Source organism: Pseudorasbora parva, chromosome 22, assembly GCF_024679245.1.
Source record: "Pseudorasbora parva isolate DD20220531a chromosome 22, ASM2467924v1, whole genome shotgun sequence".
Classification (NCBI taxonomy): Eukaryota; Metazoa; Chordata; class Actinopteri; order Cypriniformes; family Gobionidae; genus Pseudorasbora; species Pseudorasbora parva.
In genome coordinates this window covers 11,724,771-11,748,566 of record NC_090193.1, presented here as the reverse complement: position 1 = coordinate 11,748,566, position 23,796 = coordinate 11,724,771, and the positions used below count along the sequence as shown (strand labels likewise).

Sequence of the window (23,796 nt, the reverse complement as noted above, 5' to 3'; positions counted from 1 at the left end):
TGCAAGTCTCGCTTGACCTCTGAATTAACCCCCAAGCTTTCAATGAACTACAAAAAGAGCCATGAGATTGATGGTCAAAGAATATGACAAGTGTATAAAAAATGGGCCCATAAACAGGGACACGCATTGGAACAATAGAACTCAAACACACCAACGACGGGACAAAGCACACAAGCTGACAAGATAAATATTCATAAAGGGGAATTCCTCAAACATATCTTTTCCAGTTAGATAATGATTCTGTGATTCTGTAGTATTTTTTTTTAAACATTCCATTAGTCCGATAATTTTTAAGTGTTAACAAATTGCAATCTGCCATTTCATGATCTAGCTAAATTGCTATGTTGGCATGCATTATGTCTTCAGGAAACTAACAAGGTTGCCAGTTTCACAGTTCAATTTAACATGGACATTGCAAGGTCATGAAAATACAAGGTGCTGTCTAAAATAAAATTTGAAGTCATATTTCTACAAATATGTTTGTCGTAATCAGTTCTTTGCAATAAAAAAATATATACGAAAATGGCAATATTTTAGGGCAGCCCCCATGTAAAGCAAGATAAAGTGATAAAACAAAATCTTCCTTAAAGCATTCACTTTAAAAAGCAACTTTTTTATTATTTGTTTAAAATAGAATACTATTAAAGTACCAGGGTTGAAACATAACCTGGACACACACACACACACACACACACACACACACACACACACACACACACACACATTATTATATTATATATATAGAGAGAGAGAGGGAGAGAGAGAGAGAGAGAGAGAGAGAGAGAGAGAGAGAGAGAGAGAGAGAGAGAGAGAGAGAGAGAGAGAGAGAGAGAGAGAGAGAGAGAGAGAGAGAGAGAGAGAGAGAGAGAGAGAGAGAGAGAGAGAGAGAGAGAGAGAGAGAGAGAGAGAATATGGCTTAAATGTAAATATTATTGGGAAATTAACCATCTGGAACCATATTTGGAGAAACACCCTGTATTTAGAAGAAAAAAAATTCTAGTAAATGTTTTACCTTGTATCCTTGTTACAGATGGTACATGTTATTATATGGTAGATGTTCTTATATGGTACAGATGATACATGTTCTTATTATGTTATTATAACAACAACAACAAACAGTAAATTATGCATAGTTATATTGAGCTAACCCTAAACCAAACCCTAATCCAAAGACTGTAAGATTACTTTAGATTGTATTGTTACACTGTAACAAGGAAACCTTAAAATAAAGGGTTACATTTTATTTTAATGTGTGATTGTTACAGTGTAATAATACATATATAAGTACTGAGCAATATTAATTAACTACATGTACTTACTATAAGGTTTGTGATAGGATTAGGATTGGTTGAGGGTTATTTGCATGTAATTACGCATCATTTACTGTTATTACTATAGTAGGTACATGTAATATGTACCTACTATAGTAATATGTAACAAGGACGCTGTAAAATAAAGTGTTCCCAAATAAAAGGACACAAATGTCACCAGTTATGTAGAATGACCTATAATAGCAACGCATGTCCTTTCATGAACATTTGCAGTGAAGAGTTTGTTTTCGATGTTTGCGTATTTGTGCTAGAATATCAGGTCAGTGATCAGATGACAGTGTCCCATTGAGCCAGAAACGCTAGAGGAAATCAATCAGCGGTCCAGGGGTGGGCCAGTTAATGCACAGCCACACATGAGTCATTCCGAACACATCCCATTTGACTCCACTGTCACACATTCACCTTTGCCATCTGGACGCTGCCGCTTGTGTACATCCTTAAAACCAGAGGACAAACATCATAATATCAGGGGTGACGGATGTATTAAGGTCAAATGGACGACAATGTCAAACACTAAATGAGCAAATGACAAAAAAAACTCAAAATGCTATTGTACAAGCGATGAATGTAGAGGACAGGAAAAGCCAATCAAATAAAATAGATTTTTGTATTCTTTATGAAGCTTGAACGTTTCAGCCCTCGTTCATTGCAATTCAATGGAAAAGACTGACCAGTGTCATTTCTAAATTTCCCCTGTTATGCAACACAGAAGAAAGAAAGACATCATTTGTAACATAAGAGCGATTAAAAATTAGACTTATCTGTTTAACTAATCTGTTAATAGTTCTTAAAGGGACCATCCTAGAGGTATATGCCATTCTACTTTCAGACAAATACAATAAGAGTTATATTTAAATAATCCTGGCTCTTCCACGCATTATAATACAATTTGAAGATCAAAAAGTGCATCCATCCATCCATCCATTATAAAAGTAATCCACACGACTCCGGAGGGTTGATAAAGGCCTTCTGAAGCGAACTGGTGGGTTTTTGTAAAAAAAAAAAAATATCCATATTTAACACGTTATCAAGTTAATATATCAGAAGAATATCATATACACCTAGGATGAGGGTAAGTAAATCATTTTTGGGTGAACTATCACTTTAATATATATAATATATATATATATATATATATATATATATATATATATATATATATATATATATATATATATATATATATATATATATATATATATATAATATATTTAATATATATATATATATATATATATATATATATATATATATATATATATATATATATATATATATATATATATATATATATATATATATATATATTAAAGTGTTAGTTCAACCAAAAATGATTTACTTTAAAAAAATAAATAAAAATACAGTGTTTCCTGCAGTGCTATTCAACACTTTGTCGCTATTGAATCTGCATTGATACAGCAAAATAAATGATATTTTATTTGTTTGTTAGCTTGCTGTCTAAATTAAATGTAATCAGAGAGAAAGCCAGGGCGATGTGAAATAGTACAATGACAATCAATAGACAATATAGCTTTCTGCTGTGTTTTTGTCGCTGATATGTGGATTAATAACTTTAAAGACCAGGGCTGTGTTTCTCAAAAGCATAGCGAGTTGATTGCGAGCAACAGTAAAACAGTCAAAAAGCAACTCATGAATCATGAACCAGCTCCATCAAAATGACTAAAGGGCTTGTTAATGAAATCATTTACGGTCCAGAATTGGATCAGAACTGAATCATGAAAGAAAACGAACTCTTTCATTTCCTCGTGGTTCCTATTCCTGTGTTGATGCCTTACAAGCACAGCTGTTTCTACACCAGAACTGCAAATGTATCATCTTAACTAGCCTGGAAAAGATACATGAAACCATGTGTGACAAAACTGTCTCATGACCATGTCAAATCTGAATAACTGTTTTAATGAAAGCATGCATGGTAAAAAGGCAGATATAACGCTTTGAGTGGTGGTAAAATACAGTAATCACTCTCTGTGAATGAAATCTCTCTCTCTTTTAAACTTCTTTTCATCCTTCTCTCAAAGAAGATGCTCGTGCTCCATTAATCAGAGTAATCAAGGCCTCTATGAAGCCGCCACACAAGCGAGAGACGTGAACGCGACTAAGAACCAGAGCCGAACCAAATTCCTCAGTGCAAACGGGATCTTCTGGAGAAGTTTCTGGAAATAGATTGAACAGCCCCTTTTTAGTAGAGATTACCGAACACAGTATTCATACTCCACAGGAAGGGGGTAGTTTACTCATCTATTCATTATTCTGGTACACAGCATTCTAATTCCGACAGTAAATGACATGCACACCGGCGTAATAACGTGCAGAACGCATCAGAAATCCTATTAAAATGGCACGGTGTCTCTCAGAGACGATTATAATGGGACTCGACTGCTATGAGTAAGTAAGTTTTAATACGGCCTTCACATATTGTTAACAGTAATTTTGATGTTTTAGTGGACAAGGAGTGGATTATCTGAAAATGAAATTTAAAAAATGTCATTTCCATTAACTGATAGCGCCAAATTCCTCCTTTCAGGTCGCCGACGATAAGGAGGATTCAGTCCTGCCGTGTTTTCCCGAGAAGCCTCCGTTTTAACCGTAATAGAGTGACATTAATATGTGGAGACGTAGAAGAAGGTCAAAAAAAATTTCTGAGGACCACCATTATACAGGTATCTTACACGGATAGCACCTGCCAATCAGAAGAAAGAAGTCCTTGACACTCCATGTTTCCCCTTCAGCTGGGATACGGAGAGAAACAGACTTTCTTTGGCAGCAAAATGCAGTGAGAACTTCACAAGAAAACGGTAGACTTTGGAGTTCCATGCCTTTTTTAAAGCGTTATCGGCACATTTATTTATTTATTTATTTAGAACTATTAGATACATTAGACAATCTAACATAAATAATTTTAAATCATTTTAAATACCTAAAAATCTAATCCAATTTTGCATGTGGCCATAACTGTAGGATTTTACAACACTTATGCTGCATATAATGTAACATTGCTTAAAACTGTGACATAATAAAATAAATATACATTTCTCAACATGTTAATGATATTATTCAATAGCAATATAAAAAATGTGGGGTGCCCACTGCATTTCTTGAGCGACACCATTCAACCCTGTTAAATACATTCATTATTATGTTTTAAAATATGTGAACCAGAGGATGTTTTCTTTTTTTCAATATAAATATAAATAGACCAATAACAACAAACCGAAATTTAGTCTGGATTAATAAGCCCTTACTAATTTAGGCTATATTTCAACTCCGTTTTTTTTTTTCTTTTCTGTATTTAAACGTATATTTTAATAACAGGACCACAAATATGGCAAAAAGCACATTTAATATTTAGTTTGACCCGTTTTACTGACTATTTGTTGAACGTAAGAATAAAATAGAATAAAACTCTGTACACTGTGGAAAGTGTACTGTACACTTTTTTTGTGTGTCAACCTGGCCAACAAGCAGAGCAAACAAGAGAACAACATCTGTCTTGATGCCGCAAAAAGAGAGCCACCCAACATAAGGGGTCATAAAACATCGGGAGAGGCTAGAGAAAAAAATAAAAGGGTTGCTGCTACTCTCACAAGCTCATCATCTCAGTTTCAAACAAAATGCATCAATTTTTAATTTCTGCGAAAGCAATGGAAGCACTGTTGCTGTCAAAATGGTGCAAATGCACAGGTGAAAATGCATGCATGTGTGTGCTTGTATGTGTGTGCTTGTACGTGTGTGTGTTTGGTCCAGGCAATGGCAATATCTAAAATCATTGTCCTTGTGGGGACTTTTTGGTCCACATGAGTGAAATAGCTTAAAGCATACTAAATGATGTTTGAAAAATGTTAAAAATGCAGAAAAGTCTTCTATGATGGGTAGGTTTAGGGCTAGGTTAGAGTCATTTGATAGAATATATAGTTTGTACTGTATAAAACCATTACGTCTATGGAGAGTCCTCACAAAGATAGTGAACCAGACGTGTGTGTGTATGTGTGTGTGCTTGTTTTTGTGACATAGCAGGACACAAATGTGAATGACATGGGTGTGACAAAGGTACTAGAGGAGAGGGTGACTCATGAGGACATTTCCCCATGTCCCCATTTTTTTTAAAAGGGGATTAATCATACAGGATACGTTTGTATATAAGTAAGAAAGATAAGAAAGTTTAAAAAAAAAAAAAAAAAAAAAATCTGAATGTTTCCTGTGATGGGTAGGTTTAGGAGCAGGGGCAGTATAGGGGGATAGAACATACGGTTTGTACAGTATAAAAACCATTACGCCTATGGAATGTCCCCACAATTCACAAAAACAACGTGTGTATGTGTGTTTGTGTGTGTGTGTGTGTGTGTGTGTGTGTGTGTGTGTGTGTGTGTGTGTGTGTGTGTGTGTGTGTGTGTGTGTGTGTGTACGTGTGTGTGTGTGTGTGTGTGTGTGTGTGTGTGTGTGTGTGTACGTGTGTTTGTGTGTGTGTATGTGTAAGTACACAGGGACACAGTCACAAACATGTTCTGTCATTCAGCATGATTTGTTCAGACACATTCATACTGACCTCACATAAGAGATCTCTTGTTTTAAAGTCATGTTTTATACCTCACATCGTAATCTGACGTATTTCCCAGTGAAACAGGATATTCAAGGAATAATGTAGAATTAAAATAAAATAAAATGTAAATTAATAAATACACAGATTTCCCAACTGAAAATAAATAAATTAATGAACTACTATTTATTTAAGTATTTAAGCAACAGTTATAGAATAGACTTGGTTACTGTAACTGTGCTATTATAAAATTATTAAAATATTAACATATGTTGAGTTGAGAGGTGCCAGAATTAAAGAGAGAGTTGCATTCCGATTTTGAACAAAACAAAAATACAAAGACAAACTTTATTTTTCCTTTACGATAATGTGCACAGAAAAATTATTTGATTTCATGTCAGCCTTGATAAATGTATACACTCGTATGTTTTGTATGTGCCTTTCCTTCATTGCCATTTGATTATTGATTATTTATACAGACACACACACAAAATCCAACTTGTCTGTCTCTCTCAGACAAGAGCAGTTGTGTGAGCGTAACGCCTCCTCTGTCCCTCTATTAAGCACTAGATCATCAATTATTCAGCACCATCGTGAGCCATTATTCAACAGGATGATTAATTTTTAAGATGGCAGAAGTGAACACAAAACATAAAGTGAGGGGCATTAAAAGAACGTCTTGAATGGGTGACATTAAAAGCGGGGTGGCGCAGAAATCTACCGATGATTGATTTAGGCAGGTTGATTGATTGAATTCTTACGAGAGGAAATGATTTGGAGATCTGTTGGTTCACACGCTAATTCCTCCACAAACCACAAACTCGTTTAAAAGCTTTTAATTAAGGGCCACTTACTTTAATTCAAGTTAACAAGCTAAACCTGGGTTTACGTGGACATACAACTTCTTAACAAAAGCCTCACTTAGATCCTCAAAAACAGTTTTTTTGTGTGTGACTTTTCCAGATAAAAGCAAGCATACTGGTGTGAGGGTGAGAACAAGCTCGACAGTAAATCGTTTAAAAATCGGCAGACAGATAAGGAGGGCGGAGTTTGTTCCCGGAGAGAAATCAACTGTCAGGTCTAAATCTCTCCTGACAACGCAACCAGCAGTTAAAGCCTCATGCTAAACCTGATGCTACGATATTGACCTTTTTCAAAGGCGCCGAAGCCATTCACTTCTGAGTTCAAATGTGCACCTGCTTTTGCGTGTGAAAAATTAATGCCAATGCTGCTTTTGCACGTGAAAAAAACGAATGCTAATTTGACTGTCGCAGAGCCTTCCGCTTGTAGCCGTTTTGTGCGTCTTTTGGTTGAAGAGTGAGATGGCAAAACAGTTTAGGAAAGGAAGTGACTTTCATTTTACAACCTCACCTCCCACAAGCTCAGCAGAACAGTCGGATGCTTGGCAAAGACTCCCCGAAAGTCGACACTCTGCCATTTCTGTGGTTAAATAGGACAAACTTGTGGTCCTGCAGGTTTTGGTTCACCATCTTATTAAGATACTCTCCCTGGTATCTCATTTTTATCACAGTTTGAATCATAATTAACTCTATATTACTTCAATCTTCCTCTCAGACCTCTAATAATATAGATATCTGTTTTTTTCTAGTTTAAGATTACAATTCAAATGGAGTGGAAAGTGAAGATTTTTGACTTGCAAATATAATTGCCTGGCCAATATGTTAAAAATGAGAAACTTTCAAGTGTCTAATCCATATGCGCAGCTTTATAGTTTTAAAAGTTCAGTAATTGCTTGATGATTATGAAAGAAAAATTATGCCGTTTTAGATATAGTGAATGAGGGAAATTCTGTGGATGGAAGGAGCCTCAAAACCAGTCTCTTACATGGCTCTAGTTTGTTTGTTTGGTGATTCTGTGGTGATATCCCATCCTGAGCTGTTAGGCTCAAAGCTCTGAAGAAGAAAGCCATGTGAGATTGTGTCTGGATTGTTAGCCTCATTTACATGTGTTAACTAACACTGTGAGCAGTGGAACTGAGGCGCAGCTGTCCCTACACTAGATTGAGGCTGAACTCGCTTGACCCCCATACTTTTTAAACTTTTAAAGTTGAAGTGTCAGTTGTGGATATTTCAGTCAAAACATCGAAAAGGCCAATTGACATGCCAAATCTTTATCATGTGACTATGCTAATCCGGGCTTGACATTATTATTTTTTTGTTCATCAGCCTTTGTGTTTTCCAAAATTACTAGCCGCCCACTTTACATTCTTTACATTCACATAAAACATGACTGACTGTTTACATGAATACTCACTGTGTATACATATACATAACGGTGTATTTGACTGTTTAAGCGCAATAAGTAGAAAGAACACAATTTAGTACTGAGCATTTTGGGTGTGAGCACAAAACCTGCAGGGATGTGTAAAATTATGCACAATACGCAAAATCCCGTGACGAAATTCAAGCCCTGAAACACCAATATCCGGAGCAAATGAAATGTGTGAGTGAGCGGAGGCGGGTATGTGTGTCAACTCGATGTGGGGAGATCATGAGAAAGCGTGTATCTATTCGGAGGAAACTATGGTTATTGGAAACGTTTCAGATACTTTAGTGCCGATATGCATGAAAAAAAAATCCATATTTTTGTCAACACTTGAAATCCACCCGTCGGTTGGCAGTTGTTTATGTCAAGGCCTGATGCTAATGATTTTGCAGTTATTAATGAGCTATTATAAAACATAGCTGCTATGTTGTTTGGCAACTGTAAACAGCATAGTTAGGATAATTACTTGTAACTCTCACAATCATTTTAGCATGTTAAAGCTACACTATGTAACTTTTCGTCCGCTGGAGGGCGCCTATTCAAAACAAGTTTGAGTGCAGAATCTTGGGACATGTTGTTTTCACCTCACAGCAGGTGGAAAAGAATCAGGACAGGACTCGTGGATGAAAAAGTTCATGGATGTGATTATTAACGTTACTGCAGTGTGAAGCAGAGCAGGACCGAGTGTTGAGGGAGCTGAGCAAGACCTCACAGCAGGTGGAAAAGAATCGGGATAGGACCCAGGAAAAAAGTTCATGGATGTGATTATTAACGTTACTGCAGTGTGAAGCAGAGCAGGACCGAGTGTTGAGGGAGCTGAGCAAGGCCACTGGAGCGATTGTTAAGTAACACACGGCACGTGGGCAGCAGGACTTTTATTATGAAGGGACACAGTCGCCAGCTCCATTTCAGCTTTTTCGGTCATGAGTATGAGGTAACGCAGCTCTGTTTATCATATTATATACATTTAAGTGTGTTCATAATGATGTTAGGACATTTGCTCTGCGGTTGCTGTGACGCATGTTGCACACTGCTAAGAGTAAAATATTTCTGCCAAATAAAACCGGAAACCGAGGGTAACGCAGATATAACGCAATTGAAAGGCGACTCCCTCAGACGTCCTGGCTCCTTGGTTAAAATAGCAATTTTCTCACAATTTCCAAATAGTTTTAAACATTTGGAATATTGTAAGAACTCAGCTGAACAAAATATATAACTGGTCTGATGGTTTGGGATATTTTACTGCAAAATCCTACATAGCGCACCTTTAACGGCTATGACAATGTACTGTTTTTTTTTGCCAGACTCTGCTATGCACTCTACTGTGTAGCAAGTATGGACTTGCTACTGCCAATAGATACACAGATGTTGCTGTGATCATGTAAGATATGCTGCTGCATGAATAGACATACACAAATCCCGTAACAGATCTAAAAAGCTAACACTTCTCTAGCAAGGAAACAGATCTGCTCGCCCAATAACGCCTGCTTGCTCGTCATTAATGCAAGTAGGTAGTCTAATTCTGATACATGCAATTCATTATGACATGTTGACGATTCTATATTTATGTATCCAATGATAATGTTTTACAATTTAATCCTTATATTTTTTATATTTAAAAACTGATTGTGTGCCGCTGCGGATCCCTGTGTGTGTAATTAGCAGAGTGTTCTTGTGTTGTGCACCCGCCTATAAGCACATAACGCGCTCTTTAAATAACAAAAACAAATATTGCACCATAGTCTTTAGACCAGGTTTCAGTTGGTCAATGGAGAAGTCTATTTCAGTTGCCTCAAAATACCACCAACACACCTCGTTTTCAGACCAGCACGCACATGGGTGCACAAATGGGCGCAAATGCATTTGCTATTTAAAAAACGTGACGCAGGACATGAAAATGATAACTGAAACGAGCAAAAAACACTTGCTTTGAGCCTGACGCCGCATTGTGCCGGAAATATGATAGGGACCATAGTAATTAGTATTACATATCTTATTGGGATAATAATAATAATAATAATTACTAATGGTGAATTAGAATATTTCACTGATTGGCACCTAATAGCCAATGCTATTAAATCAGTCCAGCTTCTTTATTGTCCACATCAGTGGTTTATAAATCCCATTTAATTGTCTGCTTTTCCAAAGTTTTGTTGCTGAAATATCCTATTTTGGAACCCAGGCACTTTGTAATAGCTATTCTTGCAGGCTTGTGAAGTGGCTTTAGGGCCGTTTGTTATCGGTAGCAAAAATGGCTTTATTTTGAAGCTAGTTAGCAGATCAGAGAATGTAAACACCAGATATGGCGGTTCTGTTTTCCACACAGGTTAAAGCGACACATTAACGCAGCAGTCAAACAGACACAGCTTGGAGTGACTGAAGTGTCTGTGTGCTATATTAGCCTGACTGAACGGTGTCTTCGCCGCCTCGTGCTCCGTCGGTCCTTCAAGCCCACGCGTAACGCTGCGCTGGCAACAATCATGCAGAGAATGTGTGACATAATATGACACCATGTTTTCTTCCTGTTTATAGCGTAATAAATGCATGATGGGATTGGGAACAGCGGTTTGCTGGAGGGCCTGAAGCTCGAATTTTATACCAGTTGTGAAATGTTTTCAGGAAGGTTTCGAAACTGTCGTGAAAAGGTCTCTCAGCATCATTTTGGCTATTTACAATTCAGCTGTGACAAACTCACTGTCACATACGTAGACGCTGTTGTCTATCTCATGTATTTCAAAGGGGATTTTTTTTCTTTCTCAAAAACATCTGATGATAATAACAGACCATATGTAATAATGTAGGACATTCAACACCAGCAGGAATGCAGGCTGCTTCTAAGCTGATTTCAGTCAAAAAAAAATTGTTCATAAAGCTCTCCCGCAGTTATACTTCATTTTTGGACAATGATGGAGTCTGAACAATGATATTCCACACAAATTAGCTGGGATGCGTCGGAAAACAGCTGCATTCAGTTGCAGCCGATAGCATGCTGGCGCTAGGATGTGACATTGATGGGTTTGATGTCATCTCATTTTTTCCTGCAGCATTTCATGCACTCCTCAAATGGCTTTTGTGGAGCCAGAATGCTTTTGGGAGGCATGTCATGTAAGTGACCTGCATCCAGGGAAACAACCTCCCTACAATGGACTCCGAACCTGTCCAGAAATCAAAGCCTTTAGTGTCCCGAGGAATCTTCCTGATATAAATAGATTGCCAGCATTTCAGCTGTCTTCTGCCACCCGTGGAAGGGCTGCAGATACAGAAAATTCCTTTTCTGCCTCTCTCTGTCTTGTCGTTTTTATCTCTCTAGCCTCTTTATTCGTGTTCTTTCAGCTCTGGTATGTTGTGAAGGTCTCTGCCATTCAGTGTAATTTTCCACAATCTGAGTCCAGAGGAGGATATCATGAGCACACTTGGGGGTGACAGCGCAACTGTCTGAAAGCAGGGATCAATTCAGGAAGCCTGCTTCACAAAGAGGTCAAAAATAACAAGTAGCGTTTCTCTCTGATCAAGGCGTAGGTTTAGATTTAAATAAGAGCTGAACATACAGTATGCAAATGATGCCATTAAATTATTTATACATCATTCACGCAGACTTAGTGTTGCTTCGTGTCTTTGCACCCATCTAGCGCACCGTGCATATAGTGTTAGAAAAAAGAAAAGAAAAAAATTCTCAATAGAAAATTATTTATTTTCTAGTGATAATCTGTAAAGACTACTATCAGCTGTAAGGTTATAGACCTTATATTAATTAAAACATGTCCAACACACCTAAATATAATGTTATGTTTTACTATACACACTATGGTTCAAAAGTTTAGGGTCAGATGTTTTGTTTTTTTATGCTCACCAAGGCTGCATTTATTTGATACAAAAATAATGTAAAAATATGTGTAATATCGTGAAATATTATTACAATTTAAAAATAAAAATAAAATAAAAAAAGTTTGATATCCCTGTTATGGCAAGCTGAATTTGCAGCGGTCATTACTATATTAGAAACATTTCTCATAGCGTCAATGTTGAACACATTTTGCGGAAAGCATAGCACTTTTTTTTTCAGGGTTGTTCGATGAATAGAACATTCAAAAAGCATCATTCTATGAAATGAAATCTCTTTATAACATCATAAATGTCTTTTCTGCCACTTTTCATCCATTTAATGTGTCCTTGCTGAATAAAAGTATTAACATTACTGACACCAAACTTTTGAGTCTGTTTAATAATTAATAAGATGTGTTCTGAAACCTAGTGAGCTACCTACCTACCTATAGGGATACTTCGTTTTGAGCTCTTTGAAAAAAAAAAAAAAAAAAAAAACAGAACTGTTGCCTGTGTAGAGCATTCCAAAACGGTCTTATGAGGTTCCATTCTTGTAGGATGCTGCCTAAGAAGACAGCTGCCTATGTAGGCAGTAGAATGCAAGGCAGCACAGTAGGTTTTAGAAAAGAGTCATAGTTTGTATATTGCGCAGTCACTGTTTTTTATTCACATTCTCAGATATTGTGCTATCAGAAAAAAAAAAAAAAAACTACAATATGAGATGAAGGGAAAGCTAGAGTGTTTCTTTCTAAGAACATGAGCTCCTAAAATGTTATTGAGGACAGGAAACCATTTGGTGCAACAGAATGAATTAAGCCAAAGCAATACAAGATTATCCAATTATAAGACTAATATGGCTTTAGCAAAGGTAATTGCTTTGATGGGGCTTGTGATTCGCTGCATGCGCCAGACAGAAAGTCCAATAGGAAATACAACTGCACCACAAAAGGCTTCTTCTATCCTTATGTATTCTGTGACATAATCTATGAATCACATTAAACTCTGTGAATGAAAGCCCACGCACACACGCGCGCACAAAAGATGTTTCTACGCTTTGGCTGGGCATGTTTTCCTTTCTCTTAATTGCAGTGAAGTAACCAGACACACCACTGGAGGTTGGTGAAGCAAACACTGAGTAGATCTTATCAGAATACAACAAAAGAGGCCAGTGGAGCCGTAGCGGTGACAGGGGGCCACTCGGCTGAGGGAGCCGGTTGGGCCGTGGGCTGACGGCAATCCACTCGCAGAGTATGTGCATCGAAAGCACTTCACTCAGCCAAGAGTATAAAGATAAAGCAGCGCTGTCCATCACCGGCGCTAATGAAGGTTAGAAATATGCCTATTAATTAGAAAATGCAATGATTTTATTGTGTTCTGTTCGTCCGCAACTTTTGGATTTAACATTGAAATATTTTAGAATAAAATAGTATGATGTCATGAGGACGCAACTCTGTAAAATTCATTTTTAAATGGCTTAAAAACATACAAAACAATGTTTCATAAAAAAAATTAAAACGCAGAAAGTTTTCTGTTATTGGTAGGGTTAGGGTCAAGGGATAAAAAGGCATTTTGTACAGTATAAAAACCTAATTACACCTATGAAATTTTGTCATAATAATAGGTTCACCAACATGCGTGTGTGTGTGATCTCATATTCACAAAAAAAAAAAAAAAAAAATATTCAGGCCGTTCATATGACATTTAAATGATGTTCACTTTACTTATATCATAACATACATATCTAACATAACATATCTAATTTTGACACAGCTTAATTGAATTGTGTTCAATCAACCTAATATCTTTAAAACAAACTTACGTTCACTTAATTAATTTGTGTTATAACTACATATAATATTTGTGTTGACATAACAAACTGGGCAGTTATACCAGTGTGTAGTTCCCAGCATGCTTTGCAAATGATTACATTATGAGAGTAAATTTAGGGATAAAAGTGTTGTTTTATGTGTTTTTCTGTAAAGGGAAAGATCTTTTTAGTTAATGTTAGTGTTTAATGTTCCGTTATGTTGGACATTTAGAGGAGTTTCTGTGCTGTTTTTGAATTATGTGGTTACCATTATGCTGAAGAGTGGCGCCTGAGCTTAGGCTGTGGGCACTCAGTGATCTATACTAATATTAGGAGTTACACTAGCCTTTTTTTAATTTTCATTATATACATTGTGTATGATAATGATGGCACATTCAAAAAAGTAATGTTATAAGTATATGAATATAATTTAAACTGTATGTGATAATATTGAGTTAAACCAACCCAATTACATTGTCCAAAATAAGTTGGAACAACTCAAATAATAGGCTACGCATATTGTATGGAAAACCTGCCCTCAATAAAATTGAGTTTGTCCAATTAGTTATTTTTTGAGTGTTGTAGAATATGTATCTATATACTACTATCTTGTATTACTATCTACATTTACAGTATAGTATATTATCTGTGTATGTGCAATCTATATTTTTCCCACATCGTAGAATATATATTTTTAATGATGCCATAATTTTTTAAAGACTGCTCAACAGTTTCGCGTTTGATGTTTTCTGTGTTTAAAAGGCAGTATATGCTAAACTAAATCTCCTCTGTGGAATAATTTCTTCACAGATATTCAGTTAGATATCTGCTAGGTATCTATGATAATCTCATATAACTCTCTTGGCTCTTGTGTGCGCCGCGAGACGAGCCGGCCCACCACTGTTTGTGTTAACAGGGGCGAAATTCACACCAGGCATGTGTGAGTTATGCAAATGCCACTAGGAAGTGTTTGACACTTCGCAGTTTTGTGGCGATCAGAGCCATTTCGGCAAGTGCGACAAACCAAAGATATCAAAATTGCCATGTGGCTAAAATACACTTTAATAATTAAAATGTCATTGATGGGCAGTGACTGTTGAGGTTTCATACACGTATTTGATCTGGAAATGCAACGAGGTTATTAAAGTCAGCCTGACTATAAAGGAACTCATCTTATATCATCTTTACAGTCAGAGCTTTGGCTTGGCAGTGGTACATATGCTGAAGACACACCGAGGACTGGCTCTCATTGTGGGAGACGTGATCACACTCTATCTCTCTTTCCGCATCATTTCCTGTCTTCTGTACTCCTGTCTCTCGGGATAAAAAATCCTATACATTAGAGACAAAGACATTACAATTTAAGACAGATCAAGTGTATTTTTTTAAAATCTGTTTGCAGTGTTATTGGGTTCTTTTTTTCAAAGGTAATGGCTGAGCCGTTCTTTGTTTTTATTTCAATGAGGGAAGAAATGCCGGGGTGGGACTTGATTTAATCCAGTGAGATTTCATTGGAGCATGAAAGTGGGCGTTCCAAATCAGAATGGTGCCAGAGCTGAATGTGAGTTTGCAACGGATGCAAACTCAGATGTTTTTCTTTCTGTTTTTGGCTAGGACGTGAAGCTGAAGGTCAAGTTCACCCTTGAGAGCATTTTAATGTATCCTTTCCAAACGTATCATTATTACTGCCTTAAACATTGATTACATTAATATTAATCACATTAAAAGGCAACATTTTAGTAGGGCTAGATTAACAGCATACTGAAACAATGTTTAATAGCCATTTGGATGCAGCCTTGGTAACATCAGCCAAAAACAAAAGTCATTTTTGAGGTGAAACAAGTCTGGGGAATCTGCATGTTTTTTTGTTTTTGTTTTTAAACTAATATCGCTTTTTAACGCCTGCGGCAAACCCATTCAAAAAAAAAAAAAACATTTCTCAGAATCCTTTACTTAATTAAACTGGATTAATCGATAACTGGATGTATAGAAGTTGGTTTATGTACCAATAAATCAATACATTTGAAGAATAGGTCGAGCGATATTAGGTGTCCTTGATACAATAACAATGCATTTAGAAAACGAGATATTATTGTGATTATCGATAGTAGTAATAATAATATATATATATAGCTACTGAATGTTTAATAATGTTCCTTCCTTCCTTGAGTGGCCAAGACAAAGGCTACAAAAGTGTATATTGAATTAAATTACAAATACAGTTTATTTCTCTAACTAAAATACCAATATTAAACAGAAAAAAAAATATTGTACACATAATGCGGCAATTTCATTATAACTCAAAAACACACCAGAACTCTCATTTTGCAATCCTTATGCTTTACCTCTTCCAACTGCTTATTCAAAAAGAAGAGGAAGAGAGACACTCATCTATTCACTATCTAACACCGTCATAATTCATAAACAGTAGTATCATAAGCAATCTCTTGACGTGTGCGGCGTTCAATGATTTGCAAACTGCTCTAAAACCGCCTGTAGAACGTGCGACAGTGCTGCATATTTTGACTTTGAATGTGCGGCACTGCTTTATTTCATTAAATCATATTCCTTTAAAATGTAATCAACCATTTAAGGTATTTAAGGCTTTTAATTATCTTACAATTTCATAAAACCAAATTTAAGACTTTTTTAGGACACCCGGATATTATGAAGTCATTAGAGTATGACGTGCACTGATAAAACATTCACAATAAAATCAGTAATGCATGTTAGAAAATGATTTTAATCAGATATCATATTACACTGAAGAGGAGTCATCACCGATGAAGAGAAAATCACTGATGCCATGTATTGTATTGATATGTCAGTCACGGTATAAAAAACCCCCAAAAAAACAAGGATTTATATACATGAATCCAGTTTCTTCGTGTAGTAAATATTGCAGCTGTCATTTCTCAGCCTAGCATGGCTGATGCATTGCGTTAAATAAGCACACAAAACACAATGTCGCTGACAAGCTGCATTTGAGCCAAGAGCGGCCAGGTGAGTGGTGTCAGAGCGAAAGACACTTGAAGGCTGTTTGTATTGGGCAAATCAGCACTAGAGTAAAGAGTAATGACTGCTACCGAAATGTAATTAACTTAGCTCTCCAACCTGGCTGTTTGTTTGAATTAAATTCTCCACTCATTATGTGTCATCTTACGCAATGTGGCCAATGGCCTCTTTTGGAAAATCAATGGAGGCGGAGCCGTCAGATGTCACTCGTAGACTGATTATCCAATCAGTGCGCACCTCTGGCCTGCACAAAGGTCTCACACTTTAATAAACTCCTAATCTCTATATCTGAATTTAGATGAATGCATGGTAGTAGCAACAACATTGATTTAGTTATAATGAAGAGTTCTCTAGCTCGCTCTATTTGGAAGGACCCCAAAGTGCTGATCTAGGAACATTATCCTTTCTGAATTCCTGAGCTTAATCAGTACAACACCGAAGAAAAAAAAGAAAAAAGAAAAGGCCAAAGATCAGCCAATGGTGCACAAACAAAGCAGAAATGCCGTCGGCCCGTTTGTCTAAAATATCACTGCGCTGTCATCGCATAATTGCAGACCTGTTCTTTTCACCCTTGTCTGGACGGCTAAAAGTTTTAATTTCTGATCTTTTACATTTCCTTCACCTTGACAATCAACTTTTTCACGTCACACACTTCCTTTCTGATGCATGTGCTCTATTTGGTGCAGTTTCTTAGCATGTTTAGATATCATTTAAAGCAAAATGATCTATAAGGTCAAGAGATCCAGGAACACCCACATGATTGGCTACATCTGCCCTGATAAACTGTCACATGAACCACACAAGATAAGTCTGACCTCTGACCTCAGGATGTTTTCAAGAAACAACTCACTGTTGACCCCAGATTAGATTAGTTATTTGAGGATTAGTGGAATCCGCAGGAAATGTCTTAGCCATTATTCTAGTTCAGTGTAAGTATGATAAGAATTTACACCATCAGTGAACTGTTTGGAAATTTAAGTGAAGAAGCTGAAATATTAGATTCATATTTATTATTCATCATCTCTGCCAGCTATATATCAAGGCTGTAGCCATGTCTTATACATTGGGGGGGGGGGGGGTTTGATTTTTTTTTTTTTTTTTTTTTTTTTTTGCGTAAAAAGCGGGTTTTATGCATTTTTCCCTGGGGAAAGGGGGTATTATTTGGTCTTATTTGTATAATGATTTATTTATTTGTTTATTTATTTATAAAATATTGTTTTAAATATGCACACATTCACTCTTATGTTCATCTGCCTAATATGTTAAACATTTCTTGACATGTAAAATCCAGTTATGAAATGTCATACAATTCAAAAGGTGAAATTTCATAAAAATGTCAAATAGTTTGCATCACTTGATATTACTGTTGGCCGCTGAGCGCTTTTTTGTCAAAAAAATGGTAGTCAAATATTAAATGTTTAGCTACTTACATCTCACGACGCACTCTTTCATTGCTAGAATTGAAGTGTCATGCTGGATTACATTAAGCCCCGCCTTCTTTGATTTGATTGGCCATCTCACTCATTCTGACAGTGACCGCTGAAGCAGACCAACCAAAAAAAATGTCATCCTAGCAACAAACAGAGCTGCGTGTAATGGAGTAAAACGGAAACAAATTGGCCATTTCTAATTATTCAGGAGGACAGTAGGTAGTTACGGCACTATACATAATTCCCAGATGTCCATTTACATTTTTATTACATTTAATGGCTTTAATTACTATTTTCCACAACAATAAAAAGTAAAACAAGTAAGGTTAACAGTAAAGATTACTATTATTATTATTATTATTATTATTATTATTAGTAGTAGTAGTAGTAGTAGTATTTAGTAGAGATTAATAAATACGATTTAGTAAGTAAATTATATATGAATGTTAAAAAAATATAACAATAAATAACACCATAAAACTTCTGAAAGTTTCTTGTAGATAACTAACAAAAGGCGAATTACGCTGCAGCTCAACCTCTCCTCAGCGTTCTGAAATAACAGGTGTGTCTGCTTGAAAATGGCCATTTCAAGTGTGCCCCTGTAAGCCAGCCGAAACACAACCCTTCTCCCTACCACCAGACGTCTAATAAACCTCTCTCTCGCTCTCTCTCGCTCTCTCTCTCTTTGCTCACAGACACTGTTTACCCTGTACCTGGGTTCCTACCTTCTCTTCTCTGATGAGAAATTGAATTTTTCCCAATTTATCCCAATTCTGGGATAGATAAGTCATGCCCCCTGTGTGTACACCAAACTAAATATGTGTAGTTCTGAATTTGAAAATGAAACAAGATGAATCATGCTGTGGGCTTCATTTGCATTTAAATAAAAATAAACATGCCAGAGCATAGGATGCTAAATGGATGTAATCCCGGATAATAAAATATTCTGTAAAAAAAAGTTTAAAAAAAATAAAAACATTTTTGTTTCCATCCGCGTAAATGATTTTAAATGATTTTTGGAACAAAATATATATATTTAAAAAAAAAATTTTCTTTTATAGCTTTAGTAAGAATAAAAAGTAACTGAACTTAACACTTTGGCACCACTTTCACTTTGTTTGTTGTTTACTTAATGTCAAGTTTATTATTTCTATTATTATTTTGCAGTGGAGAATTACAAGTGATACCATGTTGAAATGTTTACTATTATTTATCATTACTTTTTTAATCGCCAATTACTTTTGTTTAGAAAGGGTTTATTTGACATCCAGATATTTCAAAATAAATGAAACTGATTGCATGTCTGAACACACTCTGGAGTCTGGGTGTGTTCAGAGCGGTGTGTGCTGCCCACAGTCTGCAGCTGATTAAAATGGCAGCCTGTGTATAAAGAGTCTGCCGTCCCACTGTCACACAAACCTTTCGCAAGCAGAAACAAACGCTTTGACAAAATGGCAGAGAAGGCGCCCTGCCTTCCACTGATTACTGATCGTAAAATAAAAAACACCGTAAAATGCAGGTATTTGACCCACCAAGGCAGTTGAGCACTTTACATAAAACTCCAAGTGTAACAGGGCTGTTTATTCCCCGCAAATTGGCGAGCGTTTATCGGCACAGCGGGGTGCTCTGTAAACACACAACTGAATCAAAAACAGGGAAAGAAATCATCTGATTTGAAAATCTTGCAAAACTGAATCTGTTTTCGATTTTACGCACTTGGTAACCACAGCGTACATGGCCTAAATCACGGCATCTCTAAAGTAACATCATTGCCCTATGGAGCGAATGACATGTATATTATGAAGTGGTTCAATTGTTTTTTGCTCAAATTCCTCAAGCACATATTTTATTTGTATTTCTTTTTAAGCATTAAAGAAACCATAGTTCCAGTCTACAAGCTGCATGACGTTGTATTTGTTGTTCAGTGAGACCGATTATTTGATTCGGCTGTGCAAACGCTCTGATGTTCGGAGAACAATGGCTGTCAGTGGAATTATACTGTTGTGAAAAAACACAGACACACACACAAACACACACACACACCCCATATACTAAGGCTCTAATAAAAGTTATTCCAAATTTGAACAAAAGCATTGGCTTGTTCATTGTTTAGGGCTCAAATGTGATATAAAAGCACTTTTTTGACTTCTATTTTATACATTTTACCATTCAAATGCTATTCACTCTCTGATATTCACCATATGGCGATATCATTGAGAGCATGGGCCACAAATCATATTTTCCAGATCGGCAAAAATAAATGAATCAATAAATAAAAAAGTCTGAATATTATTCAAAGATAAGAGAAGATAAGCACATTAATACGGAGGTCGAGGACAAAGAACTCCCTAAGTAAACCTAATACAATCTCGCTAGCAAAATTCATTTGAAATCAGATTAATATACTCCACATTATGTTTAAGAGACATGTCTGCACTACGAGGGCGAAGTGAATCGTGAATAATGTGCCGTGACTTACGTGAGACCAACTCTCATAAACATAAAGCTGCACACTTGTGAGTGTAATTTCTGTGTAGGTGTTATGACATTCATTCGTCTCTGGATTTCTGGAAATGTAGAAAAACGCTCTTTTTCCGCTTTGAGAGAAAATACCTAAGCAAGTTCTCTGGTGGATCTCATAATCCTGCTCATGTTTGGCTGTTTTCATTTCTCTGATGCAGGAAGGGGGCCAGAAAGAAACAGAGCCAAGGAAAATATTCCTTTGAAATGAAAAGGATGGGATAGTGTTTTCACACACAAACACAAAGACGAGGAGAAATGAACTACAAGCCCTGGTCCCCTCTCACCCCTCCTGTTCTCCGGGCCTGTGCTGAAGCTAATAGAGCACAGGGCTCAAATAGAGCTCAGGCCACTTTGAAATGCTAATGGAGCGGCTTCAAACAGAGTCCATTCACACTTATACAAATTCAAAAAAAGATTTTGGTCAGAGAATGTCTATTTAAAGCACAAATGGTGACATGCAAGAATCCAGACCAAAAACCACATGCCATATGGGGAAACTCCTCATCTGCATCCAACGTTCTAATTCGGAGAAACTATATTGGGTGTTTAAAATATTTTATAGCTTTTTGAGATCAAATATAAGCCTATTTAGAAAGTGTGCCATGCTTATTTTCTAGTTATACATGCACTGCGGTAATATATTTTAGAATGTTATGAATGTAACAATGGAAACATGCCCTAAAGAACAACTTTAAAACATTTCAACCACAGCCCCCGTCAATATAAACAGCATCCGTAGGTCTGTCGACTGCTCCGAGAAAAGCAGGCAAGGTTTGCACTCAGGTGACTCGATATGTTTCGGTCTTTAGCGTCTCTCACGTCATGCACCGCGATTCAAACAACACCGCGCTCATGCACTGACTCTTATTACTGGCTCTTACACACTAGGGCGATGTTTACCCGAAAACAATTGTGATTTGCCCGGTGTTTTGGTAACATTTCAAATTGCAGTGTCCGACCACATATATTATATGCTATCATATTTAATTACTACAGTAATAGCGGTAATTATGTGTAATTATCAGTACCGTAAATAATTATAATACATTAATTACAATAGTATTATTCATGTAATTACAATGTAACAAGCACACTAATGCAAAGTTTGCCCGTTTCTCTATGTTCAGAGTGTGTCGGGGCAAAGAAGTGCCACCGACCGGATTCTGCTCATCTCACAGTTGGCACCAGGGGCCTGGGTGCGGATTAATTATGAATGTGGGGTTAAAGGATCTAATTTAACAGCGGCTGCTCACAAGTGTCCGATGGTACATTTAGAGAAAGTCAGGTTCAGACGATTTAAACTGCACTGGGTTCTTACAGTCCCCTAGTTAGCACTCTATCACTGCTGTCGGTGCACCCTGAACCATTCTTTTCACATTAATCATCCCGAGGAGTTAAAAACGAGCAAAAGGAGCCTGAAATCGCTTTTAATTATAGACACAAGACCTCCGTTTAACAGCCCAAGTCAAGCTTTAGTGAGTTCAACAGTTGATGTAGGTCACCACACGCTTGTTGTAGGAAGCAAAAGGCAATGACAATAAATTAAAGTGCGCAGACTTCAACGACACCTTTAAAGAATTTCCAGTGGAATGAAATATCTCTGTGGGATTTATTTGAAAACCCCTAGATTCCCCCCCATTCACTCACTAATAGTTTCCATTCAAAGAGAGAGAGAGTGAGAGAAAGAAAGAGTAAAAGACAAAGAGAGAAATGGCAGACGACCAAATCAATCCACATCTGGTTGTGTTTTGATTAACCATTTCTCAATTAGCCAAGGTCCCCCTTTCCATCATTTTAATTACTCTAAACAGAGTAGTTTTGTTCTTTTCGAGTCATCTGACTGCAACTCAACTCGTTCAATACTTTTTTTATATATTTTTATTTTTATTTTTATAAAATGTAATATTTAAAATACACACTTTGGTATATCATTATGATATTACACTAGAATTACCTTACAAGATGCATGGCCAGGATAATTCAATTCCTCGTTAATATTGCACAAAAAGTTTGAGTGACCAACACAAACTTGATAATCGCCCACCATAGAGCAACAGGATTTATAAGCGCATTATGATCATTGACAAAACGGTTCTTACCTTTTTGTGAGTGAACGGACAGTTGAAGAAAAATCTGACGGAAAGTTAATGAATCAGTTGATGCAATTACAAGCAGGTCTTAGAATAGGAGCAGCGCGTCTCAGCGCAAAACGCACACATGCTCCGCTCATCCGAGCCTTTCTTTCGGTGCGAGCGCTCACATTCCCGCGGACCCGCGCTCAGTCCTGCGCTCCGCCGTGCCGGGATGAAGAGAGATGCGAGTACTGAGAGAGTCCGTCCGTCCTGCTGGATGAGAGCGAGGGGACGCGGACCTGTTCACAGAGCAACTAATTAAAAAGAGCGCAAAAGGAACACAAGAAAAAGAAACAAACAAAAGCAGTCCTCTTAAATATATTTCAGTCCTTTGAGCGTCTTCTTCGGGTTTGTTGAGTCCCGTTCCAAGCCGGAGAGAGAGCGGCCCGCGGCTGAGGGATTTCTCTCTGTGCGAGCTGAGCCGAGATGAGAGAGAGAGGCTGCGCTTAAAATCCGGAACTGGATTCCTGGATCTCACGGATACGGAGTCAGTGAGAAAATGATCGCATAAACCATATTATCGAGAGTACAACTTAAGCAAAGGCTGTTGCGGAAGACGATTACGCAGAGCTGAGGAGGAATGCAAAGCAGATTATTTGTTTTGTATATACAACTTTTGGCCATTATCCATTGGATTTGCACTGCTGCGTGCCCCTCATAGAGAAAGATTCCCTCATGCTGTGGGCAGGCTGGCCTGTTCAGCCAATGACTGCACATGTTTTCTCACTGTAATTCTAGCTTGCATCAAAAAGAAAAAGTGCAGATTTTCGTCTTTTTTCTCCTCAACTTGGCCTCAATCAGAAAGACCGACTGCAGCCGTGCTGCAACTGAGTAATCCACAGAACAAAGGCGCACGCATGCCATTTCCACCAATGCACTTACCATTATTTCATTT

The 23,796-nt window shown here is 37.0% G+C and overlaps 1 protein-coding gene across 37 annotated transcripts in view; it reads right to left on the bottom strand.

Annotated features, from left to right (window-relative positions):
• adgrl2a (adhesion G protein-coupled receptor L2a) overlaps positions 1 to 23,586 on the bottom strand; it is a 136,183-nt gene extending 112,597 nt beyond the window's left edge. For 9 of the 37 annotated variants that reach the window (XM_067432180.1, XM_067432183.1, XM_067432186.1 and 6 more), the window contains exon 1: positions 22,869 to 23,575. The gene's annotated coding sequence lies outside the window, so the exon portion shown is untranslated. Of the gene's footprint in view, positions 1 to 22,868 lie in introns of all 37 variants that reach the window. The other 28 variants (XM_067432185.1, XM_067432189.1, XM_067432193.1 and 25 more) reach the window with 6 other exon arrangements.
• Between the last annotated feature and the right edge of the window lie 210 nt (positions 23,587 to 23,796).